This window comes from Rhincodon typus, chromosome 24 (assembly GCF_021869965.1).
Source record: "Rhincodon typus isolate 14 chromosome 24, sRhiTyp1.1, whole genome shotgun sequence".
NCBI lineage: Eukaryota > Metazoa > Chordata > Chondrichthyes > Orectolobiformes > Rhincodontidae > Rhincodon > Rhincodon typus.
Genome location: NC_063355.1, coordinates 6,708,732 through 6,716,165, shown reverse-complemented (window position 1 = coordinate 6,716,165; position 7,434 = coordinate 6,708,732). Strand labels below are relative to the sequence as shown.

The 7,434-nt window shown below is 42.8% G+C and overlaps 1 pseudogene; it reads right to left on the bottom strand.

The window, feature by feature from the left end:
• Positions 1-2,331: 2,331 nt before the first annotated feature.
• Positions 2,332-6,393, bottom strand: LOC109925837 (annotated as a pseudogene).
• Between the last annotated feature and the right edge of the window lie 1,041 nt (positions 6,394-7,434).

Genomic DNA, 7,434 nt, shown 5'->3' with positions numbered 1-7,434 from the left:
AGCACGAACCCATGATGGGACAGCTGCGTTGGTGCCTTCTACATAAATGCAGGGGACGTCAGGTACTGTGGTCAATACAAACAGTGTGGCCTGTTGGGATTCGAAAATCCTGGTGGTAGAAAATGGAATTACTAGGTACAATGAAACAATCTCGGACCGATATCTCATGTAGCACCCTTGAAGTGTGTGGGAGGGTCTTCATCACACTAGTCAATGATAGGTTCCCCCATCCCCCCGCACTTCGCCAACTATAGCATGAATGCTGCCCCTCCACACCACTTTAGCTGCGATGAAGGGTCATCTAGACTCGAAACGTTAGCTTGCTCTCTCTCCATGGATACTGCCTGACTCGCTGTGATCTCAGCATTTGTTGCTTTCAGTATAAATTCCAGAATATGTAGTAATTTGTTCCTACAGTATTAGCCGGACTGTGATGACAATTTACGAGATTGGGGAGGGCTCTGGAATATAAGGCTGATGAACCCACTGAAAAAAGAGAGGCTGGAGAACCTCCAGTGACAATGTTTTTGCGTGTAAGGGCAGGCGATGTGCTTTGAAACATTTAACACTCAAGAAGCTTGACACCACCCTGAACAAAGCAGCCTTGTTGATTGGCTCTACATCTACAAACATTCAATCTCTCTTTCTAACATTGGCTCTCAGTAGCAGCTGCGTGTACCTTCTACAAAATGCACTACTGAAATTCACAAGCCTCAGTTGACAGCACCTTCCAAACTCACCAGCATCTAAAAGGACAAGGGCAGCAGAAATATGGGGACATCACCATCTGTAACTCACCATCCTGACTTGGAAATATGTTGCCATTCCTTCAGTGGCGCTGGGTCAAAATCCTGGAACTCCCTCCATCACATCATTGGTCCAAGCAGTTGGATAACGTTGTCCACACCACCTTCTCAAGGCCAATTAGTGAAAGGTAATAAATGCTGGCCTAGCTATCAAAGCCTACAATCCCAGATTTCCTTTCCCTTCACACGAAGTAAGCCATTTGCCCAAACAGGGCGGTGTTAGTATTGGGAGGAGCAGGGAAAATGTGCGAGCTGCACTTCTAAAAGTGTAATAATGAGGCATCTTACACACTCGATCAAACCTGGGTCACCGGGGAAATGGGATTCATTCTGCCCTTTTTCAGGATGTATACGTCCTGATGAGACGTACAACGAGCCATCACTTTGTTATATGGGCAGCACCGATTTCAGGGATGAATATCAGCGCGGCTCCTCAGCACTAATCTACACAACTGTGTGCAATACAAAGTTGCTGGAAAAGCTCAGCAGGTTTGGCAGCATCTGTGAAGGTAAAAACAGAGTTAACGTGTCGGGTCCGGTGAAGTTCTGAGAAAGGATGCTGCCAGACCTGCTGAGATTTTCCAGCAACTTTGTTTTTGTTCCTGATTTACAGCATCCGCAATTCTTTCAGTTTTTAACCGTGTGAAATTTGCTGTTATCACAAAGAGGGATTCTTGGTTACAAACCCTCTTCGTTGTCCCAGCCTTCTGCCACCCGCCTGATGAAAATAGGATTCCCCGGTTTAAGCTCCAGCCCATGAGAGAACTCTTGTTCTTCCGATTGACAAATTCGTCTGCAACAATTTACATTACAAGATTATGCCAGTTCCTCTAAATTTGGATCTAAAATGGCGCTACAAGTGGCGACTTATAAACTGTTCACTGTACTCAAGCGAGTACGTGTGACAACAAAGCTATTTCAAATTTGACACAGTCTCAACAACGATTCTTTCAGGTCCTCAGTCTTCAAGTTGGTCTCCACTATTTGTTCAATGCGTCGGATATTTTGTTTATCTAAGCTGGTTTTACCTTTTTGGCCGCACATCAGCGCACCTTCGGTTTCACTAATCTTTCTTAGCTTATTTAAATTTAGAAACGTTAAACCTGTTTATTCAATAACTCATGCTTTGCTGCACTACTTTCCAACGCTTTCCTCTCCGCTTCTCAGTTGCTTGATGTTCGTTTGTTGAATGCTAAATTCCTCAGGCATTGTACTCTACGAGAAACATATGACGTCTCCTTTTTATCTATGCACACAGAGATACACACATTTACAAACCCACTCTGATTCACACACACACACACACACACACACACACACACACACACACACACACTTAAACCGACTCTCACTGACAGACTTGCTTGGGGCCATGGGGAACACCATAACCGTTGAGCACTTTGCAATGTTTTTCTTCCGGGAGTGTTTAATTACTGAAATCACAATAGGTATGACCCATATTGGCAGAGCTGAAAGGCACGAAAATGAATGCTGCGTTTGATGTTTGATCAATTGTTTTATTGAACTGCTCTATTGGGATAGATTCATAATGATTAAGTACTTAAGAAACAATCACATTATTGCTGTGTTTTAACTGACCTGATCGGATGCATAGATGCAAAGTAATAATCATTGACATTTCAGTTAACACGCAAGTCCGTAAAAACCAGTTACTTTTACAGAAAGAAGTTTCCACTGCGATGAGCATTTTTAATTTACCGAAATGCAAACAATTTCTACCATATTGTCACATGGGAGATATGAACAGGAATGAACAAACTTTCTCAGTTGATTCAAGTGGCAATTTCGAAATCACATACAGCTCGATCTCGAGATGCTTGTCTGAAACGGAGTTGCCTGAGTCTCATGTTTAACCCCACAGGAGTAAAGCTCGTGCAAATTCCATTCTGAGGCTGGCAGGGTCAGATAACTGCTCACACTGAACGTGTTGTCCGTCTCCTGCTGGACCCGACTGGTCTCAACACCATCGCCCCTGACGCTGCCATCTACCGTCCACTGAATCTCCACCGTGCCCGGGTTAAAACCGCTGACCAAACAGACGAGAGTCGCCCTGTTCTTTTCCGTGATTTGAACCGATGAAGGTGGAAGGAGGGAGACTGATGGTTGCCGCGGACCTGTTTAAATTAAATTAGGTTCATTTGAGTTAAGGGACTGCATTTTTTTAAGCAGGAGATTCCTTTCAAGATAATACAATTTAAATTATGTCAATTATGGAATATAATAAATAGTTCACTTAGTTTTGCGCACATTTCAATGTAATATTTAATGCGAGAAGGACTGAATATGAGAGACCGGTTTGGTTTCGGTCCGACGATACAAAATGTTGGAATGTTACAATGGGTCTGACCAAGTTGACAGAGAATATATGTCTGTTCTATTTTGTATGGCATTCCTTGAAAAACATAAAGAACACCTTTGTATAGCTGCTGATGACACTTCATACAGCTGCTATGGCTCTACTTTGAGATAGTTAGGTGCCGGCAATTGTTAGAAATAGTATTGATAATATGAAAACATGAACATATGTTAAAGTTGTTTTGGTCTGCTAACGTGAAGAAATTGTGATCAGTTTTAGTCCAAATGGTACGGTCAACTATTGCTAATGTAAGGCAAATGAGTAACAGGCAGCTCTCATCTCCTCTTGATATTCAAAGACATTGCTATCGCATTACAGCCCCGCTATCAATATATCATGGGTTATCATTGCCCAGAAACAAAACTGTTCTAACCATATACTTGAAATGGCTACAAGAGCAGGGCAGTTACTAGGAAAGCTGCGACCAATAACGCGCCTCCTGATTCCCTCAAGTCTGGTCGGCCATTCAAACACAGCTTCCATAGCACTCTCCAAACCCGACATCATCCCAAACGAAGCAGTCCATTTGACTGGCACACCATTCACCAGCTTAAACATTATACCATATACAAGATGTACTGCAGCAATCCACCAAGGGTCTGACAATTGCACCCTCCAAATCCGAAAGCTCTACCACCTGTAAGGGTATGAAAAGCAGATGTATGGGGAGACCACCACCTGCAAGTTCTCCAGGGCATACACCATTCTGTGCTGGAACTATATCGCTATTAATTCATTACGACTGCTTTTAACTCGAGGTACACCATCCTCTTTTACACCAGCTCTCTGCTCCCCACCTCACCGCCTCCACCGCCTCCACCGCACACACATACTTTGAAAGAATGGGTGGGTAAGAAGACATCTTGTCACAGAAATACCAACAGAAAAATGCAAACAGGCTGCCCTCCCATTAGCAGCTGTTTCGCTCTGCCACCAAGTCCAAAATCTCACCAATGTGCTGCTTGAATACTTGATTTATCTATCTAGCAAGGATTACCTCGAAAAGATATTGTGCGAGGTTAGGTCTATTATTTCAATCAATTAAATATTCCCATTTCCATTAATGCGGCTCAGAGTGTGATTTGCATTAGATCTTCTCTGATAACTGACATCAAACTAACCAAAAACTGAGATCAGATTCCAACAGCAGAAAGAACAGGAAATCTCGGTCAGTAGTGTCTTTTCTTAATGCACCTGACTATCTGACAACGTCAATACTTAGAGTGCAATAAAAAGATGTGATCATGCTCCTGGCCTCATGCTCACTCCTAAGTTCATTTTAACAAGACTGTGCACTGATTCGGAGTTTCACCAGATTTCGTTGACCACAATTGAGCCCTCTGAATGCGTCGATTTCATTACAATCCCGCATTTGCTTCTTCAGGGAAGTATTCGCGCCTTATTTGTGCGTCGTTTTGAGAATTCAGAGTTTTCCATTAGGTGCGCCTCAATTAACCAATACGCAACAAACGAAGAGTTTCCTGGGTGCTTTGATTACATTCTACGCGCTCAATTTACATCAACATTCGGACTGAACTTCGGTTGTAATTCAAAGCCGCTAGATTCAATGCAACAATGATCGCAGCGGAGAAAACTAGGGGAACCGAGAATGCAAAACATGGAAGCTTAAATTTACCAGATCTGAACAAATGTCATTGGACATCTCTACAGATGCTGCCAGATCTGCCGAGTTTCTCCAGTAAATTCGGTTTAAATTTCAGATCTCCAGCATCCGCAGTTCTTTCTTTTATTTAAGGCTAAAGTTACCACCCATTTTTGACTTTCCATTGCCCTTCTTGTTCTGAAGGGCTAGTTTCTATGGGGTTACCTTTCTCGCCTCACCAATCAATTCCAGCACGTGGCGCTAAACACCGCCATTTACTTGTGGAAATCGCTACTGCGTCTTTTTGGAAAAGTGGTAAAGAGACGAGATACAACATAATTGAGCTCGATCTTGTCACTTCCAGAGGGTCCACTCCTTGTGTTCCCCGGCGAGATCGCGGAACGGAAATAAAGTGTCCTTAGTATTTCACTAAAATTAACAAGCAATTGCAGATTGTGGGAATGTGAAACAAAACAGAAATTCCTGGAGAAACTCAGCAGGTCTGGCAGCATCTGTGGAGAGAAAGCAGAGTTAACATCAAGTTGTGATGTAGAGTGGCCGGGTTCGAAATGTCAACACTGCTTTCACTCCACAGATAATGCCAAAACTGCAGAGTTTCTCGAGCAATTTCTGGTTGTGTTTGTTGGACATTTTCCCGCACTCTGGCGCAGACACTCTGGCGCCAGTTTTTCTTGTGGTTGCGGTAAAGCAGCTCAACACAGAACAAACCGTAGAATCTCTGAGCAGAAAACCTCATAGGCCTGCGAGTCTCAGTTCTTAACCAGTTAATAGGGCAGCTCTAGATCATTTGGAATAAATTTATATTCCATTGTGAGCAGGATGTTACAATTGTTGCAAAATAGAAGGTAGACGTGTATGGAGATAATAGGAACTGCCGATGCTGGAGACTGAGATAACAAGGTGCAGAGCTGGATGAACACAGCAGGCCAAGCAGCATCAGAGGAGCAGATAGACATGTATAATACTTTACTCAAACGAAATCAAGTTTTGAACTCTATGCGAAAGGGGGTTTTACTCACTGTCAATGCTCAGCTTGGTGCCTGTGCCGAAGAAGTAAATATTGCTTTTCCATATGGCACAGTAGTAGTCCGCGGCGTCTCCCGATTCAGCTTTGCTGATACTTAACGTTCCCGTGTTGCCGGATACAGAGCCCGAAAACCGGGTCGGAACACCTGAGGCTCTGTACGTGCTGCTGCCAGCGTAGTGGTAGAGCAAATCCGAGGAGCATTTCCAGATTTCTGCTGATACCAATATATGTTGCTGCTTCCTAAGGAGGTACCAGACAAGGTGCAACTAATCTGGACGGTCCCGCCGGGAGTAGTCGATTTTGAAAGCGGTTGATTTACCGTAATGTCTGCGCTTGAAACTGGGGAGAAAAAAAGCATCAAAAATCTTACTACTGTGTACTTTGATCAATTATTGAAACTGTTGAATATACACACAGCAGGCAATCTTCACAAAGCGGATTTTACCTAAACGTGAAAACACTCACCGGCCGCACAGAAATAGAAGACAACAACAACACGTGCCCAGTCAGACATGGTGAAAAGTTTAACGAGGCTGCTTTGGACTGACAGCTATTTGACCAGATGGATTAAGTACCTGAAAGGCTAACTCTTTTAATAAGTCCTGACCCCAAGAAGGCGTTACCCTCTGCTGTTATGCAAATTAATATTTTAACCAATCATTTTCTGAAACCCAAACACAATTTCAAATCTCTTCAGCAAACAGCAAATACAAGCAAGGTAATAGAAAATGCAGCGGATGCGGAAATTCCAAAACTGGACCGAAAATGCTGGACATATCAGTTTAGGAAATATCTGTGGAACGAGAAACTGGATTCACATTTCATTTCGTGACCTTTCTATACCAGCTAAAATCACCGTTGTCAAAAGCCTTAATACTCTACCTGAGTGTGCTCTGTACATGCTAAATTGTTAAATTGGATTTGAATCCTTGAAACAAGCAACAATAAATGGTGCCAGAAACAGATTTAACATTTCGAGTCTAGAGACTTCTTCAGTTCCAAAGAACTTGAAACGTTATCTCTGTTTTTCTCTCCACAGATGCTGTCAGACCTCCTGTGCTTCTCCAGTACTGTTTGTTTTTATTTATGATTTCCAGTATCCGCAGTATTTTGTGTTATATAAAAAACATAATTTAGCTCCTGAAGCTTGCACCGACTCTTTGACACATCTATCCAACACCCGAACGTTTCAGTGTTCTGGGTAGAGTGATGGGCACCGAGTCCTCCCAGTATTAGCTCCGACCCCATAAATGGGACAATTCATCACTGGGAGGGACAGCTATACTCAAACACAGATGCTTCCTGAGCTGATATTTCCAGAATTTTCTGTTTATTCTCTGGATTTCAACATCTGCTGCATTTGAATTTGTATCACTTTCGTTTTCTATCACCTTTGTTGCATTCGCTGTTAGTTGAAGAAATTTTGAGATTGTGTTTAGGTTTCACAGACTAATTGGTTGAGTTGAAAACGTCCATTAAATTTAATTTTAACTCTGAGATAGATAAATGTTGTTAGGTGACTGTATTAAGGGATACGGGCCAAAGTCAGGAATGTGGCGCAGGCCCACACATCAATCATGATCTCAACGAATTGTGGAAC